Source organism: Callospermophilus lateralis, chromosome 3 (assembly GCF_048772815.1).
Source record: "Callospermophilus lateralis isolate mCalLat2 chromosome 3, mCalLat2.hap1, whole genome shotgun sequence".
Taxonomy (NCBI): Eukaryota; Metazoa; Chordata; class Mammalia; order Rodentia; family Sciuridae; genus Callospermophilus; species Callospermophilus lateralis.
Genome location: NC_135307.1, coordinates 91,061,069 through 91,083,128, shown reverse-complemented (window position 1 = coordinate 91,083,128; position 22,060 = coordinate 91,061,069). Strand labels below are relative to the sequence as shown.

At 38.1% G+C, this 22,060-nt stretch overlaps 2 pseudogenes; both read left to right on the top strand.

Moving 5' to 3' along the window:
* The first annotated feature begins 1,461 nt into the window (after window positions 1-1,461).
* On the top strand, window positions 1,462-5,897 carry LOC143394750 (myelin-associated neurite-outgrowth inhibitor pseudogene; annotated as a pseudogene).
* A 6,446-nt stretch (window positions 5,898-12,343) lies between these two features.
* On the top strand, window positions 12,344-12,918 carry LOC143394019 (large ribosomal subunit protein eL18 pseudogene; annotated as a pseudogene).
* Window positions 12,919-22,060: the final 9,142 nt, after the last annotated feature.

The window sequence follows — 22,060 nt, the reverse complement described above, 5'->3', positions numbered from 1 at the left end:
TTGCCTGTCTTTGTACTTTACATAAATGCAACCACAGATTATGTACTTTTTTGTTTCTGGATTCTTTTGTTCAGCATTACATTTGTGAGATTTATCCCCATTATATATAATTTTAACTCATTCTCATTGCTATATAGTATTCCACTACAATGAATATGCCATAATTTACTTTTCCATTTTGTTGACAAGGCTAATATAAAAAGTGTTGTTAATAGCAATCTTGTTCATGCACTTTACTGATTATCTGTATATATTTCTCTTGAGTATATTACTGGGAGTGATTTATAGGATTGGAATATGTTCAGCTTAGTAGATATTGACAAACTGTTATAGATAATATTCATCTTAGCTATGAATGTGGCTTTAATCTCTTTGCTGATAACTGTATATTGAATCTATTTTCCTATGTTTATTGTCCATTTGATTCTGCCCTTTTTATGAAGTGCCTGTTAAAGGAATCTATTTTATTGTTGAGCTATCTTTTTATTTATTCACAGAAATTCTTCACAGTTCTAGATATGAATTTTTTCTCAAATGCATATATAGCAAATATTTATTTCCACTCAATTGCTTTTTGGCTTTATTAATTATATCTTTTATTGAACAAAAATTCTTAATTCTCCTTAAACTTTATTTTTAAATATGACACAAATACAACATAAAAGATATATGAATTAATAATAGGTAAATATGAAAGGAGAAAGAACCTTGCTGGCTAGGAGCCAAGCATGATGATGTATGCTTATAACCCCAGCAACTTGGGAGCCTCAGCAATTTAGTGGGGCCCTACACAACTTCACAAGACCCTGTCTCAAAATAAAAATCAAAAGGGCTGGGATATAGCCCAGTAAAGTGCCCCTGGGCTCACTTCCCAGTACCAAAAAAAAAAGAAGTTGGTTCTTTGTAGGATTGGCAGGGAGTCCACAAAATTGAAGAACTAAATTGATGAAGAAAAAAAAATATTTGAATCACTAAAATCTGAAATGATTTTGTAAGAAATAAAAAAGGGTTTATCAGAGATTATTATGAACAGTGGTATACCAACAAATTTAATAGCCTAGATGAAATGGAAAAGTTTCTAGAAACACAACAACTTACTACCAGAACTGAATCAATAAGAGAGAAAAATCTCAGCAGATCAGATGGCTTCACTGATAAATCCCACCAAACATTTAACAATTTAATACCAATCCATCTCAAACTCTTCCAAAAAATAGGAGGGAGCATTTATTTTAAATGACAAAGAAAGTTCAGAATCAAAGCAGCTAGAAAACAGCTATTCAGTGAGATGGATGGATGAGCAAATTCACTGAAGTTTATTATTAGACAGAGACTTGGAAAGATCCAGAAATTCTAGTCTTTGAGCAGTGCTGAATCTAGTGGTGGTAGCAGCACCAAAGCACAACAGAGGAAGAGGTATCACAAAGGGAAAGAGAAAGAGACATTGTGCACAAATTAGGCATGGAAATAGTTGTAGAACAGAAAGGCAATCTAAACTTAACAGATCCAGGAGCAGCATGGCAGGATGTTGCTTGAGAAGTGTTCTGCATTTCTCAATTTATAAGCAGAGAGAGCTGTGCTCAGGGAGCCATTTTGCTGAAGTCATGCCTGAATTTGTTGCCTTAGGAATCTTAGATATTGCCTCAAATATTGTCACACTTAGATAGCTTTTACAATGATGACATATGTTCCTACTATCCCTAGTATTTCTAGTGTTTTGAACATGAAAGGTTTCTGTATTTTGTCAGATGTTTTCTCTGCATCAATTGATATAATCATATGATTCTTCATATTTATTGATTTCCGTATGTTGAGCCAACCTTGCATCCCTGGAATGAACCCCACTTGATCTTGGTGCACTATTTTTTAAATAAGTTTTTGTATGAGATTTGCCAGAATTTTTACGAGAATTTTTGCATCAATGTTCATCAGGAATATTGGTCTGAAATTTTCTTTCCTTGAGGTGTCTCTACCTGATTTTGGTATCAGGATGATACTAGCTTCAAAGAATGAATTTGGAAGGGTTCCTTCCTTTTCTATTTCATGGAATAATTTGAGTAGTATTGGTATTAATTTTTCTTTGTAGGTTTTGTAGAACTCAGCTGTAGAACTCAGGACTTTTCTTGGTTGGTAGGCTTTTCATGGTGTCTTCTATTTCCTTGCTTGAAATTGATCTGTTTAAATTGTGGATATCCTCTTGACTCAGTTTGGGTTGATCATATGCCTCTAGAAATTTGTCAGTGTCTTTGAGGTTTTCTATTTTACTGCAGTATAAATTTTCAAAATAGTTTCTAATTGTCTTTTTTATTTCAATAGCGTCTGTCATGATATTTCCTTTTTCATCACATCATTCTAAATGGAGAAAAATTGGAAGCATTCCCTCTAAAAACTGGAACAAGACAGGGAAGCCCTCTTTCATCACTTCTATTCAACATAGTCCTTGAAACTCAGAGCAATTAGACAGATTTTAAAAAATTAAAGCGATACAAATAGGAAAAGAAGAACTCAAACTATCATTATTTGCTGATGACATGATTCCATACTTAGAGGATCCAAAAAACTCCACCAGAAAACTTCTAGAATTAATTAATGAATTCAGCAAAGTACAGGATATAAAAGCAATATCCATAAATCAAATGCATTTCTATATATCACAGATGAATTCTCTGAAAGAGAAATTAGGAAAACTCTCCCAATTCACAATAGCCTCAAAAAAATAAAATACTTGGGAATCAACTTAAAAAAAAAGATGAAGACCTGTACAAAGAAAACTACAGAACACTAAAGAAAGAAATTGAAAAAAAGACCTCAGAAGATGGCAAGATCTCCCATGCTCTTGGATAGGCAAAATTAATATTGTCAAAATGGCCATACTATCAAAAGCGCTATACAGATTCAATACTATTCCAATTAAAATCCCAACATCATTCCTTATAGAAATAGAAAAGGCAATCATGAAATTCATTTGGAAAAATAAAAGACCCAGAAAAGCAATCCTTATCAAGAAGAGTGAAACAGGAGTCATCACAATACTAGACGTTAAACTATACTACAAAGCTACAGTAACAAAAAACGGCATAGTATTGGCACCAAAATAGACTTGTAGACCAATGGTACAGAATAGAAGACACAGAGACAAACCAACATAAATACAGTTACCTCATACTAGACAAAGGCACCAAAAACATACAGTGGAGAAAGCCTCTTCAACAAGAGGAAGAATTGGAAATCCATATGCAGCAAAGTGAAAATAAACCCATATCTCTCATCATGCACAAAACTCAACTCAAAGTGGATCAAGGACCTAGGAATTAGTCCAGAGACCCTGAGCCTAATAGAGGAAAAAGTAGGCCCCATCATGTTGTATTGGGTCCCAACTTCCTTAACAAGACTCCTAAAGCTCAAAAAATAAAATCAAGAATTAATAAATGGGATGAACTCAAACTAAAAAGCTTCTTCTCAGCAAAAGAAACAATTAATGAGGTGAACAGAGACCCTACATTTTTGGAGCAAATTTTTGCCACACACATGTCAGATAGAGCACTAATCTCCAGGATATATAAAAAACTCAAAAAAACTTAACACCAAAAAAAAAACAAACAAACAACCCAACCAACAAATGGACTAAGGAACTGAACAGACACTTCTCAAAAAATAAATATACTTGATCAACAAATATATGAAAAAATGTTCAACCTCTCTAGTAATTAGAGAAATACAAATCAAAACTACTCACACCAGTGAGAATGGCAGCTATCAAGAATACAGACAACAATAAGAAATTTAAAAAAGAAGAATACAGACAATAATAAATGTTGGCAAGGATGTGGGGGAAAAGGCACACTCATATATTGCTGGTGGGACTGCAAATTGGTGCAACCAATCTGGAAAGCAGTATGGAGATTTCTTAGAGAACTTGGAATGGAACCACCATTTGACCCAGCTATCCCACTCCTCAGTCTATACCCAGAGGACTTAAAATCAGCATACTGTAGTAATGCAGCCACATCAATATTCATAGCAGCTCAATTCACAATAGCTAAACTGTGGAAGCAACCTAGATGCCCTTCAATAGATGAATGTATAAGGAAACTGTGGTAAATATACACAATGGAATATTATGTGGCATTAAAAGAGAATAAAATTATGACATTTACAGGTAAATGGATGGAGCTGGAGAATAAGCCAATCCCCAAAAACCAAAGGCCGAATGTTCTCTTGGATAAGTGGATGCTGATCCATAACAGAGAGCAGGAAGGCATGGGAAAAATGGAGGAACTTTGATTGGGCAAAGGTGAGGGAGGGTAAGGAGGGTGCATGGGGGCAGGAAAGACGGTGAAATGAGATGGACATTATTACCCTAGGTACATGTATGACTGCACATATGGTATGATGCTACATCATGTTCAACCATAGAAATGTAAAGTTGTACTGCAATTGTGTACAATGAATCAAAATAAATTCTTCTGTCATATATACCTAGTTAAAATAAATTAATTAATTTTTAAAAATATTGCCATGCTGTCTCTGCTGATATCTACCTTGTAACCTAGTGTGGCCCTAGTAGAATGCTGTTGAAGTTGGCACACAGAGAAGATTATATGCAGTGAGATTGGATTAGAGATATAGAAGGGAGTACAGCTCAGAGGCTGAGACTGGAGAGTCACAAGTTTGAGACTAGCCTGGGCAACACAGCAAGACCCCCCTCTCAAATTTTTTTTGGCAGGTACAGGGATTGAATCCAGGGGCACTCAACCACTAAGCCACATCCCCAGCCTATTTTGTATTTTATTCAGAGACAGAGTCTCACATCTCCGTTGCTGAGACTGGCTTTGAACTCATGATCCTATTGTCTCCCAAACTGCTGGAATTACAGGCGTGCACCACAGCACCCTGTGTCCATCTCAAATTTTAAAAAAACACAAATGATCGGGCATGGTGACACACACCTATAATCCCAGGGACTCAGGAGGGTGAAACAGGAGGATTGCAAGTTTAAGGCCAGCGTCAGAAACTTAGTGGGGACCCAAGCAACTCAGTGATTACTTGTCTCAAAAACTAAAAAGGACTGGGGTTGGAAGAAGGTGGCAGGGCAGTGGCCACAGGTGGTCCTGCCCTGCTGAGTGTCTCCCCAAGGGCTGAATCCAAAAAAGAGACACCTATCGGACAGACTCTGAGAGTTCTTGAAATCAAGAATCCTGTTTATAGCCCTGGATTATCTGGGATTATCTATGCAAATGCCAAAGAAATTGTTTATCCAACTGGTTTCCCCATGAGCTATGCAGCTGCAGCCCCTGCCTATTCTCTACCTTGGAGGGAATCCTACCTTCCAAACAGGTTACACTCCCGGCACATCTTACAAAGTGTCCTGTCCCCCAACAGCTGGGCCGTGCCACCATACTCTTCTTCTTCTGACCCTGTGGGAAGTGCCCACCCCCAGCAAAATCCTTGCACAGCAAGGCATGTACTACCCACAGCCACTTATGCAACACCTCCTCACGTCATCCTTCATACCCTGGTGGTGCAGCCCAACGGAATGCAGCTATAGTGTACCCTGATCCCATCCCTCCTCCTAGAGGCAATGGGGTCACATGGGCATGGTTCCTGGGATCATGATGACCATGTCAGCAGGTACCTTGCTGACTGTTCACCCCCCAACTCCTGTTGCTCCTCGCCCAGTCACTGTGCCCACATACCAGGTCCCAGGAATACCCACCTACAGCTATGTGCCCCCCTCAATGGTGATCACTCTGCAAATAAATATTTGCGATGGAGCTGTGCAGTCACATCACTGCTGGTGCTGCAGACCTTGTGCCTCCAAACAGGACTTTCTTCTTAATGATAGGGACAAGCTAAGCTATCCTGGCCCAGCAGCTCCCAGCATTGTTAGTCTCTAGCTAACTCCAAGGGTTGGTCTTAAAGCAAATCCTGTTTTGTGGACTGCCTGGCAATTTTTTAGCTAACTGTAGTGATAAAAAGGCAGTATTAATCTATTATGAATTGTTTCTAGTTGAATACATGTTTAAAAAGAAAAAACAAACGCAAAAACAAAGCTTGCTCACTCTGTCTGCAAAACCATCTTATGCAAAACCCAAAGGAAAGGAAATATTGTACAACTGTATTACTAATGCACTGTTGTGTGCAAAGTCAAAAAAAAAAAAAAGGCTAGGGATGTAGTTCAGTGGTAAACTACCCCTGGGTTAAATCCCTTTTGCCCCCAAAATAAATAAAAAATACAAATGGACTAGAATAAAACTATTTCAAATAAATGCATTTGAATAATCTGTGGAAAGTGCTGTAAGCAAGGAGACTCCTCATTATTAAGATATGAATTTTCTTTTTTAAAAGAGTCATGAAAGAAATGGGATAAAAATTTTGAAAAATAGACAAAGTACTTGAATAGATATTTTATTTAAAGAAGATAAAACAATTGGTCAACATATAATTGAAAAGATGTTCAAGGGCTGGGATTGTGGCTCAGTGGCAGAATGCTTGCTCGAATGTATGAGGCACTGGGTTCGATCCTCAGCACCACATAAAAATAAATAGATAAATAATAAAGGTATTGTGTCCATCTACAACTAAAAAAAATATTTTTAAAAAAAGAAAGAAAAGATGCTCAATATCATTAGTCATTAGGAAAATCCAAATCAAAGCCACAGTGAGATACAATTTCACTGTTATAATTTTTTTAAATTGGAAAAAAACCAGTGTTGTTGAGGATAAAAAGAAATTGGAACTCTCATACATTGCTGATGAGAATGTAAAATGATGACGCTGCTGTGGAAAAGTTTGGTAGTTCTTCAAAAAGTTAAACATAGAATTACCACATGACCTAACAGTTCCACTCCTAGGTATACACCCAAAAGAGTTGAAAACAGACATTCAAACAAAAACCTCTATGCAAATGTTAATATCACTATTTACAATAGCCACAAGTGCAAACAATCCAAATGTCTATCAACTGATGAATGGAAAAAAAAATTAAGTTTTTCTCTTAACCAGGGGGTTATGGTCAAGAAAAACATCTAGAAGGGAGAACTAAAAGGGGACTTGAAGATCAAATCTTGTGCAGGCAAAATCAAGGAAGATTAAGACAGAGGAAAATAGATGTTAAATGTACATAGACTAATTTTCAATTTGTGTATCATCTCCATTTAAAGGATGAAAAGTACAAACAGAAAATTTATTCTGGGGTAAAATCCCTGAGGATTGGTGTAGGGGTTATTCCTTTGAGCTCCAATTTCTCCTGAGGGAACCTGGAGCTCAAAGAAGGATAAAATTCTCAGTGGTAGAATCAAGGGAATTCAAGCCTGAAGGCCAGAGCTGCTATACATCCCCTTGAAAATTTAACCAGCACTCTAACTTCTCATTTCTAACTCTATATTCCCAGTTGGAGTTTATGTTTGCTTCTACTTATGGGCTTAGTTGCTCTCATATTCAGATTTAATCTAGCCAAGGGAACATGGTTAAATCTTTTGCCTCATAATCAAATTCCAACCTCATTGATGACTGTTTATTTTGTCTTCATTTCATATCTAGTCTCACCTTTACCTTTCCAAATGCAATATAGCTATTTTTTTTTCTCTGTGGTGCTGGGGATTGAACCTAGGACCTTCTGCATGGGAGGCAAGCACTCTACCAACTGAGCTATATCCCAGCCCCATAATGTAGCCTTTTTTCTCTTTCAATATTACCTCTCCAGTTTCTTTTTCTGAAACTCCTATCAAACACACATCAGAGTTTCTCACTCCAGTCTCAATTTTTCTTAATTTCTCTTTTATATTTCCTAATGTCATAGTATCTTGCTTTCCTCTGGACATTTTCTTCAATTCTTATAGATGCAATTTATTTTTTGTTTCTATTTTTGCAAGAGACTTGGGTGGAGGTGGAAGCAGAGCCATATTTGAGGATATTTTCTTTAGGAAACAATATGTGCACAAGTTCTTTTTTTCCCATGACAGCACTCAGGGGTGCTTACTGTGCAGTCTTGCTCCTCCACACTACCTCATGAACAGATTGTTTCCTGTGAATATAATTTATTTGTCCTTATTCAACTTCACTTTACCTGTATCTCAAAGATAAGAGCTCTGAAGTTTTTCCTTCAGCCTGCTGTATCCATCTGTTCTCATTGTTCTCTACAAGGTACATGTGGGTCTTGGTCCATATGATAAGGCACTTTTCTATGTAATTTTTTCGGGGGGATACTGGGCAATCTGCCACTGTGCTGCATCTCCAGCCCTTTTTTATTTTGAGACAGGGTTTCACTAAGTTGCTTAGGGCCTGCTAAATTGCTGAGGCTTGCTTCAATGTGGATCTTCCTGCCTCAGCCTCCAGGGTTACTGGGATTACAAGTGTGCACCACCATATCCAGCTGTAATTCTTTCTTTATGTTATATCTGCACTCCTTCTTCATAGGTTGTATTCCAAGTTACTTGATGTATCTAGTGTCATTGTAAAGAGTTTATCTATTTTTCATTGTCCTTGTAGTTTTGACTTAAAAGAAGGATTAGTTTCTAAGAGAAGAGGGGGAAATCAATGTTTTTATTCTACCACTTTAAAACTAAAGCTTAAATTGTCACTGAAACTTTATCCAGTATTTCTAGCTATCTAGACAAGGGTGTGTATGTGTGCATGAAGGGGATAGCCATATTTCAAGATGTCTTCAATACACCACCAACCAGATTGAGTAATAGACTTCTAGCAGTAATCAGTGTGGATGCCATTCCTCAAATAATACAAGTTGAATTTCTCTCCAGCCCATGGAAATAGGGACTCAAAGTCAATATTTAAGAGTGTTATAGAAAATACTGTAAGGTTTTTGCATGTGTAATTTTTTTTAGACTAAGATTAATTCCCAGTGCCTACCAGAAATATCTGCCATCCCCATAGCCCATGCTAAACATCAGCACTCCACATACCATGTGGCTTCCACTCCCTTTCCCAAGCCACAGATGGGCTTCTGACCTATTCCATAGACTGTCCAGCAACCCTAGATCTGATCAAATGCAAAAAGAAGAATCTGGAAACAGAATCAGGAAACTGAAATAAGAGCAGTAGCTTGAAGGATCATCATGAGGTAGAGTTCAGGAAAGGAAAGATTATGGGATGGAGAGTCATAAAGAAACAATCTTGGAGATGAAGTTTAAACAGAAGGCAGAAAAACATGCAGAGATGTAGGGTGAAGTCAGCTATTGGGTAGAGACAAAAATTATAGAAACAATGTGGAAGAACTGGGGTTGAGGCTCAGAGTGCTTGCCTAGCATGCATGAGGCACTGGGTTCGATCCCTAGCACCACATAAATGTAAAATAAAGATATAGTATCCACCTAAAGCTAAAAAATAAATATTAAAAAAAAGAAGCAATGTGGACAGTGACTGTGTTATATTAACCACTACACTGTCCTTTGATTCTTCCTAGCAAGATGCTTCGTCATTGTAGGGGCCCAAAACATGTGTTGGAGTAATAAACATTTATCCTCATAATAAGTCAGGTTTTCTCTTTGCTTAAGGTAGCTTGTCTGAATCTCTGCCCTTTAATAGACCCTCTACCTCAGCTAGATACTCATTTAATGACACTCTCAACCTTCATCTTTCTTGACTTATTTACTTTATCCTTTGGCCCCTGTGATGTGATACTGTCCTAGTTCTCCTTCCTTTGGCCCCTCCTCTGCCTTGGTTAGTTTCCCCTACTCTTCTCATTCTAAGTGTGGACAATGGCATGGTCTGTCTTCAGCTCTCTTCTAGCTCCACTCTACATTCTTCTTACCAAATTAGTCATTCATTATATGATTTCATATACAACCTCTATATGAGTAACCATCAAATCTGAATCTCTGAGCCTATGACTAGGTCCTTCAAAACCAATATTACTAGAACAGAAATCATTTTTTCCCAAATCAGTTCCTTCTGCTGTTCTTCTTCTTTTTATTATTTCTTTGCCTTTTTTTTTTAAACATCATCTATGTTGCCCAGACTGGTCTTGAATGTGTGGGCTCAAGGGATCTTCCACTCCCAGACTCCCAAGTAGTTGGGACTATAGGCGTGTGCCACCACACCCAGCTCTCGTTTCTTCTTTTGACTTCCCTATATCTATTAATTGCATCACAAGTCTTCCAGTTTTGAAATCTGAATTATCTTTAGATATTTTATTATCTTCTTCATGCCCTATCATCTAATCAGTTGCAAGCTCTAGTTAATAATGATTATTAACCCTCCAAAATCTTCTGTTGTTCTTTGTAGCCTACCAAGATAAGTTTTTGTGAGTTTTTTAAAAGCCAGAATTCAGAATTCCCTTCAATATGTTGAAAATTCATATTTCTAGTCTTATTTTCCATGGTTCTGCTATACATTGAAAAACTTTAATTTACTGTCCTTTTACATGTTAATAATTCATTTAAATTTCATTAACCAAAAGATAACAAAATATTGAAAAACAGAGTACTTCATTTTTTGTTCCAGACTGAGTGAGAAATTATGTGAAAATGAAGAGAACAAAATCTGTTTATTCTCCATCCTTTCAATGTGCTAAAAGACCAAACCCAGAAAAAATATTCAAGTACAAAAAATTTGCATTTTTACTTCGGAGGCTAAGGTAGGAGGATCACAAATTCAAGGCCAGCCTGGGCAACTTAGTTAGACCCCGACTCAAAATTTAAAAAAAGGGATGGGGTTGTGGCTCAGCAATAGAGCACTTGTCTAGCATGCAAGAAGCCCTGGGTAGAATTCCCAGTACAGAAAAAAAAAAAAAAAAAAAAAATGCATTTCAAGCCAGCCAGGACTGTCTTGAAAACTTTAAAAACAGATGCTTTCTGAATAAAACAAAACTTGTAGGAGAACCCAGCCAACAGGGAATGATCTAGGAGAAAGGGTACCTTACCTACCAGAGCTGGTTTGTGCTGGTAAATCCAGCCACTGCTGCTGCTACTGCTGCTGGTTTAATTCTTTTATTATTTTTTTATTTATATGAGGTGCTGAGAATTGAACCCAGTGCCTCACACATTAGGAAAGTGGTCTACCACTGAACCACAACCCCAGCCCCTTCTTCTTTTTTTAAAAAAAAAAATTTTTTTTAGGGCTGGGATTGTGGCTTAGCGGTAGAGCGCTTGCCTAGCGTGGGAGGGACCTAGGTTGGATCCTCAGCACCACATAAAAAGTAAAGGCATTGTGTTGTGTCTATCTATGCCTAAAAAATAAATATCTTAAAAAATATTTTTTAGTTGCAGATGAATACAATACCTTTATTTTATTTATTATTTTTATGTGATGATGAAGATCAAACCCAGTGCCTCATACGTGCTAGGCAAGTGCTCTACCACTGAGCGACAACTTCAGCCCTCCAGCTTCTTTTGAAAGTGGATGTCATTTAGGAATTTTATTCAATGTGTTTTTAAAATATATTTGAAGTAGATAGTAGTTGCCAAGACTGGGTCAAAGGGGTTTGGAGGTGACTGATAATGGCCTTGGGATTTCTTTGGGGGATAATGAAAATGTTCTGGAATTAAGATAGTGGTGATATTTGTACAATTTTGAGAATATGCCAAGAACCACTGAATTGTACATTTTAAAAGACTGAAATTATGATATGAAAAATATATTTAATGATATTGGTTGTTCATACAATATGATTGATTGGGGATTTTATGGTTAATTCATCTTGCCAGTTGAGGTTCTTCCAGTTAGCCTGTCTCTCAAGAATAAATCCTTTAGCCAAGCATGGTGGCACACACCTGTAATCCCAGCAACTAAGGAGTCTGAGGCAGAAGGATTACAAGTCCAAAGCCAGCCTTGGAAACTTAGCAAAACTTGTCTCAAAATTAAAAAGAAAAAAATTAAAAAGGGCTGGAGATGTGGGCTCAATGGTTAAGCAAGCATGGGTTCAATCCTCGATACCCGCCCCCGCCAAAAAAAAAAAAAAAAGAAAGAAAGAAAAAACACATCTTCTGCTATAATAACAAGACATTGATCATGTAATATTTAGTAAGCATTCACTATGCAAAATGCTTTATGCATATTATCCCATTTAATCTTTATAAAAACCCTATGAGATAGGTATTATTACCCCACTTTTAAGGAAACTGAAGCTTAGAGAGGTTAAGTAACTTGCCAAGATCACAGTTATTAAGTATTGGAGCCCATATTTGAATTCCTTATCTGCCTCCAAAGCCTTTTATCTTAATCATTAAATAGCAAAAGGCCAATCAATATGCTTTATGAAACTGGATTTATTAAGAAGATCAAATGGAGGCAAAATACCTGGAACAACTTTTTACTGCACTGGAGAGAAGTAAAAATTGAAACCAGGCTCTCTCTTTCCAGACTAGGCCGAGCTCTAGGCGCCATCATGGGAGTCGACATAGACCACAACAAGGACCCAAAGGTTCAACGCAAGGAGCCCAAGAGCCAGGACGTCTGCCTAAGGCTGTTGGTCAAGTTGTACAGGTTTCTGGCTAGAGGAACCAATTCAGCTTTCAACCAAGTGGTACTGAAGAGGTTGTTCATGAGTCGCACCAATAGACCACCTCTCTCCCTCTCCCGGAAGGATGATCCCGAAGATGAAGCTTCCTAGCCAAGAAAACAAAACCGCTGTGGTCGTGGGGACCATAACAGATGAGGTTCGTTTTCAGGAGGTGCCTAAACTGAAGGTGTGCGCACTCGCGTGAGCAGCTTAGCCAGAGCTGCATCCTCAAGGCTGGGGGCAAGATGCTCACCTTTGACCAACTGGCCCTGGACTCCCCCAAGAGCCGTGGCACTGTCCTCTTCTCTGGTCCTCTCAAGGGCCGAGAGTGTACCATGAACCGGCATTTTGGCAAGGCTCCTGGGATCCCACAGAGCCACACCAAACCCTATGTCCACTCCAAGGGCAGGAAATTCCAGCGCGCCAGAGGCCGGAGGGCCAGCCGTGGGTACAAAAACTAACCCCGGATTTACTGTTAATAAAGAGGCTTTGAATTTGGAAAAAAAAAAAAAAAAAAAAAAAAAATTGAAACCAAAGGAGATTCTAAATTTCAGTACCTGGAAATCTTTTTTTTTTTTTTTTTTTTTTTTAAGATTTATTCACTTTTTTTTTTTAAGAGAGAGAGAATTTTAATATTTATTTATTTGTTTTTTAGGTGGCCACAACATCTTTATTTGTATGTGGTGCTGAGGATCGAACCCAGGCTACATGCATGCCAGGTGAGCAGGCTACTGCCTGAGCCACATCCCCAGCCCAGTACCTGGAAATTTTTAGGATATCTTGTCTTTATAAAGCTGTGGCTGGTAGGAATCACTTTCTAAGAAAGTGCATCCTCCTTCTTCCACTTACTGCACACATTCTCAGAACAGAGAAAAGGCAAGGAGAGCTATGATGTCATTAGAAATTGGTTTAAGTAACTTGCCATATATACCCATTTGTCCCACTCTTCAGCATATACCCAAAGGACTTAAAATGATCATACTCTAGTGACATACCTACATCAATGTTCATAGAAGAACTTCAGACAGAGCATTAATCTCCAGGATATATAAAGAACTCAGAAAATAATACCAAAATAACAAATAACTCAATCAATAAATGGGCAAAGGAACTGAACAGACACTTCACAGAAGAAATATGAATGGTCAACAAATATATGAAAAAAATGTTTAACATCACTAACAATTAGAGAAATGCAAAATTAAAATTACACTGAGATTTCATCTCACTCCAGTCTGAATGGCAATTATCAAGAATATAAGTTACAATAAATGTTGGCAAGGATATGGGGGAAAAGGTCCATTTATACATTGCTGGTGGGACTGCAATTGGTGCAACCACTCTGGGAAGCAATATGGAAATTCCTCAGAAAACCTGGAATGGAATCACCATTTGACCCAGTTATCCCACTCTTTAGCATATACCCAAAGGACTTAAAATGAGCATACTGTACTGACATGACTACATCAATGTTCATAGCAGCTCAATTCATAATAGTTAAGCTATGGAAAAAACCTACCTAGGTGCCCTTCAATAAATGAATAGGTTTTTAAAAAGTGGAATATATACACAATATAATATTACTCAGCCATAAAGAAAAATGAAATTATGGCATTTGCAGTAAATGGATGGAACTGGAGGCTATCATGCTAAGTGAAATAAGCCAGTCCCAAAAACCAAAGGCTAGGGGGAAGAGAGGGAGGATGGGAATGGGAAAAACAGTAGAATGAATCAGTCATAACTTTCCTATGTTCATATATGAATACACAGCCAATGTAACTCCACATCATGTACAAAGCACAAGAATGGGAAGTTATACTCCATGTTTGTATGTCAAAATATATTCTACTGTCACAAATAACTGAAAAGAACAAATAAAAAAGAATTATTTAAAAAAGAAGAAGAAATCTGTAGGAAAATTTGTTATCCCAAAGATTTTATTTTCCTGAGAAGTTTTAGATTGCAAATTTTTGAAATCAAGGTTAATAAAATATATAAAGGGCATTCATTTGTTGCTTTCCAGCCTTTAGTCCTCCAAAGTAAGTTTTTAAAACTTTGATGGGCAGATTTTGAAGAATTAACCTAAGAGCAGAGAAATACAATCCATCTAGAGAGACTCCATATGGCTCAGCCAACTCATACTCAAGAGCAAAATGCACCCTTGCTTCATAAGTTCTGCCTTTTTCACATAAGAAGGAAAGAAAGATTCGGAACTTGTTTGCCACAGTCTGGCTGCAGCAAAATAACCGGGGGGTGACAAATAACTTGTGTACGTTGATACAGCAGGAATGGAAGCCGTTTATTGTAGGATCTGAGCAATATTTATACATTTTACACAGCTTATCTAATTAGCATAAAATAGATACAGCAGTCAACCAATAAGGAATCTCCACACTTAATGGCTTGCTTTTGTTACTTCACAAACCACTCCCTCTGGCATTTTGCCAGGCGCCATCCAGACTTGTTTACAGACTCTAACATTTCTTTGGCAAAATAACAGGTGCCAATCTGACTTGTTTACAGACCTTAACACTTGTTGAGTTTTTAGAGTTTCTTACAGTTTAAAGAAATGTTAGATCATTTAGTTCACAACTTTTTAGCCTCTGACTGAATATTTGAAATGAAATGCTCACTATCACAGGATCAATTTTTCTTACTATTATAGAAAAGTATCTATTTTTCCTGACTTGGCCTTAAAAGGGATAAGAATATAATAGGTAGAGACAATAGTGTTTATTCTTTTTCTCTAAAAATTATAAACACAATGTTTATAGCCCCTGTTTCCTTCAACAGCTAAGGACAAAGAAGAGTAAAAACAAACCTAAAGGTCCTGTAATAGAGGAAATTAGAACTGATCTTATTTATTTATTTATCAGTGCTGGGGATCAAACTCAGGGGTACTTTACCCCTGAGCTATATCCCCAGTACTTTTTATTTTTTATTTTGAGACAGAGTCTCACTAAGTTGCTGAGGGTATCACTAAATTGCAAGGCTGGTCTTGAAATTTTGATCCTTCTGCCTCAGTCTCCCAAGTTGCTGGGATTACAGGAATATGCCACTGCACCAGAAAGAACCTGGTCTTAATAATTAATGCACATATAATGAACTTAAACATCATAAGAAGAGGAAACTGGTAGAAATGATAACTCAGAACATGAGGGCTCATATGTTGAGATTTTATCAATTAATTTTAGTGAGTTTTTTCAGCTTTCTTGTGGCAAATATACTTTCTCTTTTGTCTGTCTCACAATGAAAAGAACACTAAGTTCAGAAGAATATAATTTATTTTATTTTAGCTCTGAAAGGATTTTCCCACATTTTTATTGGTGCATTATAATTGTACATAATGATGGGATTTTTTTGTTACATAATTGTACATTCACAAAATATAACAATTTAATTTGACCAATATCACTCCCAGGACTTCCCTTCCCTTCCCACCTCTCACCCCTTGTCCCTTTCCTTTTACTCATCTCCCTTTGGTTTTCATGAGATCCACCTCCACTGTTGGTTTTTTTTTTTTTTTTTTTTTTTTTTTTTTTTTTTTTACCTCCAGCTTCCACACTGGAGGTAAAAAAGAAAAAAAGAAAATATATGACCCTTGACCTTCTGAATTTGACATATTTTGCTTAACATAATGGTCTCTACTTTATGCATTTTCCTGCAAAAGACATAATTTCATTTTTCTTTATGTCTGAATAAAACTACATCATTATATATATATATATATATATATATATATATCATTTTATATATATATATATATATATATTTTTATATATATATATATATATATATACACACACACACACACACACACACACACATTTTCTTTACTCTTCATCCTTTGATGAACACCCAGGTTGGTTCCATAGTTTGGTTATTAAATTGTGCCATTATAAATATGAGTATGCATGTATCACTGTAGTATGATGACTTTAATTCTTTGGAAGGGATCTTAAGATAAGGAATTCAATTTACAAAATATTAGGTCCTGGGAGAGTAGGCTCTGCATTAAATAAAAAATATCAAGAATTATAGTATAACAAGAAAACCAAGTTATACTTAATAATTTTAATCAAAAACTAATAAGGTGATTACATTAATAAAGAGGGTAGTTTTATATAGCATTTAATTTTTCTCAAAAAGCTCTGGTGGATTTCATTACTTTCTTACCAGCCTCTCTAAATTCTCAGTTATTTTGAGGTCTTCAGAGAATATAGAAGCTATAACCTGTACGGCGAAGTTAAATATTTTCCTGTATTTTCTTTCATGGTCTAAAATTCATATCCCATTCTATGATCTTATTTTCCATATCATATCCAGAAAACCAGCTACATTGGAAGAATAACTTACCTCCATGAAGCTTGATCATCAGGCCACCAGGAGCAGAAGCAGGACACTTGGATCAGCTCAGTAGGACCAGGATGGCTGCAGACCAGGAGCCTGGGACCTGTATGCTAGGAATAGGCTCAGAGCCCATGAGGGGAAGAGGAAAAGTTCAGGAGTTGGAGAGAAGGCACAAGGCCAGTGTGAGGTCTGGCAGATTCCGTGACAGTTTGTCAGTTGCTTAAAAGAAAGAGAAACCCTGATTGGAATGACTTATCAACTCACCCTTTTTTCTTTCTTTCTTTTTTCTTTTCTCTTTTTGGTGGTTGTGATTTGAAGTGATAGTCAATAATATTAAGGTTCATAGATCCCCATTTCTGAATGAGGCTATTTTATAAGAGAAAATAAACAGCAGCAGCAGCTTATAAGTCTAACACCCTGCTCTTGATCATCACAGACAGCATCACGGCACCAATCAAGAGGCTTTAACTGACAGTTGTTTCACCTCTGACATTCTATTGAAATAGCCCTGAGAAAGTAGCAAAGGCCAAGGAAGCAGGGCAAAAAGCATTTCAAACAGTTTTTTCAGCAGTTTTATTTTAGCTTACAGAAATTCACACCTTGACTGCTGTGATCTGTGTGACCTATAAGGAGCCAATATAGAGTTAACAAGGTTTTTTAGTAGTAATTATTCTAAGTCAATATTTTCTTAAATGTTTATCTCCTATCTAACTGTCCAGCCTTAATACTCACAACTTTTGCCCTGGAGTTTGTGCTATACTTCTGTGGTTTTGCACATTCTGTCCCTTCTTCCAGGGGGCTCATTCTTCACCAAGAAAGTTATTGAGAAGTCAGAATTATTTCCTCTTTTATGTTTCAGCAGCACCCTGCAGATATTTCTATTATAACTTTTATTACACTGCATTATTTCTTTCATTAGAACTATTTTCTTATCTCCTCTCCAAGAAAGTGCATTTCTTAGAGGAAAGGACCATTTTATTCATCATAGCTAAAACAGCCTAGTACACTATCAAAATTTAATATATGCAGGGCTGGAGTTATAGCTCAGCAGTAGAGCGCTTGCCTCGTACGTGTGAGGCACTGGGTTGGATTCCCAGCACCACATATAAATAAGCAAATAAAATAAAGATCCATCAACAACTAAAAAATATTTTTTAAAAAAATTTAATAAATGCTAACTGAATGAGTGAGTGAATTAATGATGAAGGGCAGCACCCAGCAACACACTGCATTTTTTTTCCTTCAGTGCTAGGGACTGTACCCAGGGCCTTGCATATACTAGGCAAGTGCTCTACCACTGAGCTACATCCCCAGCTCTCTTTTTAGGTTGGATAATAGAGTAACTGCTGTTTCTGTGGCTTGTGCTTATCCATAAGAAAGGAAGAAAAGCCATTTTGTTTGGATAATTGGCTGTTTTTTCCCTGTCACACCACACCACAGTGACCCCCTATGCCCTCATTTTAGAGGGTCAGTGATGCTGGAAGAGCCTTATCTAAGGCTCCACACCTTCTTCATACCATTCCACAGGAGAAGAAAACATAAGTTGTAGGATTTTTTTTTTTTTTTTTGGTCTTCTGAAAGCTAAAGGGGAATGGAAGAGCTCATCTTAAATGCTACCCTGATTTATGTCCCCATAAAATGAGAATTATCTTGTCAAAGCTACCTGTACATAGCCCATGAACAAAACAAAAAAGATTTTCTCAAAGTCGAAAATCCCCCTGCATGATATCATGAAACTGAAAATGGAAGATAAAGAATGTGTAAGTTTTATTTCTACTTATAGTGTTGCCACTTCAGACCAAAAGCTTCCCCAAAGTTGCCACAGCTCAAAAGGTTTTCAGATGGGCTGAAACAAAACTGTTGGAACATCCATACAAGTGTCAAGAGAGCACCAGGGCAGTACCAAATTCCTCAGACCAAGGTTAATCCTGTTTAATACACGTCATAAAATCCACTTTTAGTCAGAAGTGGCCCATGCCTATAATCCCAGTGCCAATAAATAAATAAATAAATAAATAAATAAATGTATATACTATATTTATCTTGTGTATATGCACCAAGTCAAGCAACTGATGTCTAGGGTATGAGCAACATTCCAAAGAATTCAGTGAATAGACAGACATGATAGAGGGATGGGCACTGCTTCAGGTACAACTGTGCCCCCACAGGGTAGATAATGCCCCTGCAATCACTGGAAGGAAGGAACAAGTTTTACTGTACATATCATTCTGAGGCAGAGGGTGAAAGCACTACAGAAGTTTCATCCCTTCTCATTCTAAAATGCAGGCTGGTTTTTGAGTGCTATGTGATTCTCTGCAAAAGAAAAATGAGCAGGGTGCTTTCCAAGGCCTGTGACCCTTGTATATTGTTTTGTTTACAGAGAAGCAGCCAATTTGATTAGCTGAAAAATGTGTTGGAAGGTAAGCATGCCTGCATAGCCAAGGTGAAAGAGGTAGCCCCTCTGTCCTGGCAGGTCAGAGAGCATGAACCACAATTCTAGATTCTAGCAGTCTGGCCTTACAGGCCACTGGACACCCTATCTGCATATTCCCTTCAATGTGCTGATAGGTGATTAGAAAGAACTGACTTCCTGGGCTGTGGTTGTGGCTCAGCGGTGGAGCATGTGCAAGACCCTGGGTTCAATCCTTAGCACCACATAAAAATAAATAAATAAAATAAAGGTATTGTATCCAACTACAACTAAAAAATTAAAATATTTAAAAAGAAAGAAAGAAGAGTCCATTGCTCTGCATAAGAGCCATTGTGATGTTTAATTTTATGTGTCAACCTAATAAACCCAGTATAATAGTGCTTAAGCAACAGTGAAATTTATTTCTCTCTTAAGCAAAAGGCAAAAATTGTATTGTATCTCTGGTTTGCAATGTTGTTGGTCTCCCAAATGCTATCTTGTCTACTTGTTCCACCATCTCTAGGATGTTGCATTCATGTGGCACCATAGGCCCCATGTGGCCAACTAAAAATTGATGATTATGATAAAACAAGGTGCATTAGTCCATTTTCCATTACTAATATCCTAGAGTGACTGACTACATTATAAAGAAAAGAGGTTTAGGGCTGGGTGTGTAGCTCTGTGGTACTGTTTGTTCTTAGCATGCTCAAGACCTGGTTCAATCCCTAATACACAGAAAAGAGTTTATTTTGGCTCAGATGACAGTTCTGGAGATGCCAGGTAAAGGAGACCATATCTAATAATGATCATCTTACTGGCAGAGCCCCAGTGTAGTGCAGGGTTTCACATGGCAAGAGACAGGTAGCATGCATGCATGCATGTGTATATGTGTTTGGCTAGTATCTCTCCCTCTGATAAAGCCATCAAGATTCAATCATTGTCTTGCTAATCCCAATGACTTTATCTAATCCTAATCACTTTGCAAAAGTCCTACCTTCAAACACCATAGTTATTGGATTAAATTTCCATCCTCTTAATACCTTGCAGAAGGGATTAAATTTCAACATATGAAGCCTTGGGGAACATGCAAACCAGGCACTGAAGATAGCAGGAAACAATTTTATTTGGCTGTAGCCATGTCCAGACAGCACAGCTTTTGCTGTAATCAATCAATCCCCTGAACCCCAAGTTCAGGTAGTTTCAGAATTTTATACCCAGCATGTAAGGGGAAGGGCTCAGAAGTTCACAGTCTGCAGAAGTTCACATAAAGGCAGCTTTTTTTTTTCCCCCACTGTTTTGGGCAAGTTAACTCTTCAAGGAAAACACCTGAGAAGAGGAGAGCTTCTTCTCCCCTTTCTTTCCTCCCCCTGCCAGCTGTTACCATGGAGCCCAGTTGGTAACTTCTCTTATCTTAAAAACGTAGACATCACTGTGAAGCCCAGTTTAAGGCCAGAGGCCTTGTTTGCAAATTTCTACAAACTACTATACTGGATATATTTATGAAAAACTAGTAAGGGGGTGTCCAGCACCTGGAGTGCTGATCTTCCTGGCCAGTGGCCAAGTAAAACAGGGCAGCACGAAAAGAGGAAGTTTATCTACATTGAACTCTTTGGTAGAGACTCTTGCTGACAGTCCTAAAATCAGCCATGGTGAAGATTTCTGGAGACTTTTCTGTGGAAAATGGGGTGCCACTACAGTTTATTAATTATGTCTCAATAAACATGTAAGTTAACAGAAATGTTACACAATACCGTCACGCCATCTGGATTTAGACCAAGCCCTGGAACCTAGAGGGGGAAGTGAAAACCCAAGACAAAAATGGATGGAACCCAGAGGTAGGTTGTACATCATAAGTATCGACCTGTGGGAGATCAACCTTACACGTGACTGAGTCACACTCCCCAGCTAGGTGTTGAGTCGCTCAGTCCCAGAAATGTGGCAGAGCTTTCCCCACCCTTCTTGAGTTCAAGGGTGGGTGTCTCACCTATGGGTGTGTCTTGCTACAGCCCCATGGGTGAAGCTACGCTCACCTGTTCCTTTGTAATATAACCCCTTGCCCTGTTAGGATAGAATCTTCCATGGAAGTGCCTTGTGTGTGTCCCCTTCTCTTACTGTGCCCTTGGATGTGGCCTATCCAGGTGTCAGTCAACCTGCTGACAGTGGACATCACGAAGATAGACTCAGCCCCCTGAAACCTGACCCCTTGTCTCATTTGAATAGATTCTCCTCAATAAACCGGGTCAGTGTGTTCTCTTGCTCTCTCTCTTCCTGCGGACCCTTAAGGTCAGAGGAGCCATCACAGCGACCCCAAAGAAAAAGGTATTTGTGTCTTTTGTGTGGTTATTTCATGCAGCCCAATTAGCCCAATTTAACTGGAGTGACCCCTGAGCCTTTTAGTCCTTTTAGAGAACAGAAACCCAGCACGGACCTATTTCCCGAGGAAATATAATGTATATCCTGAGTTGCCTGCTTCTGAGTGGATCAACACCCATCTCTAGCCCTCCTCCTTCACACTCTTCCCAGAAAAAGAGCCCTTGGGAGGAGGCTGGTCAGCCTCCAAGAGCACTACCTACGACCCCTGTTTGCATCCATGCACCCAAGGGTGCCTCAATGACCCAGATATTTTACCCTGCCCAGCGCAGTCCGCAGCAATTCAGCAATAACAGAACAAAAACCACGCCCTGCAGCAGCGGGCTTACTTTGCCCGCTCAGCTACCAAGAAGAACCTAGGTGCAGACTACAAAGGGCGTGGAAAGAGGACGGTGCTGGGTTGTTGGGGCCAGAGGCCAAGGGGAACAGTTGAACAGACAGGGACACGCAAAGGAAGGGGGCGGCGCGGGACA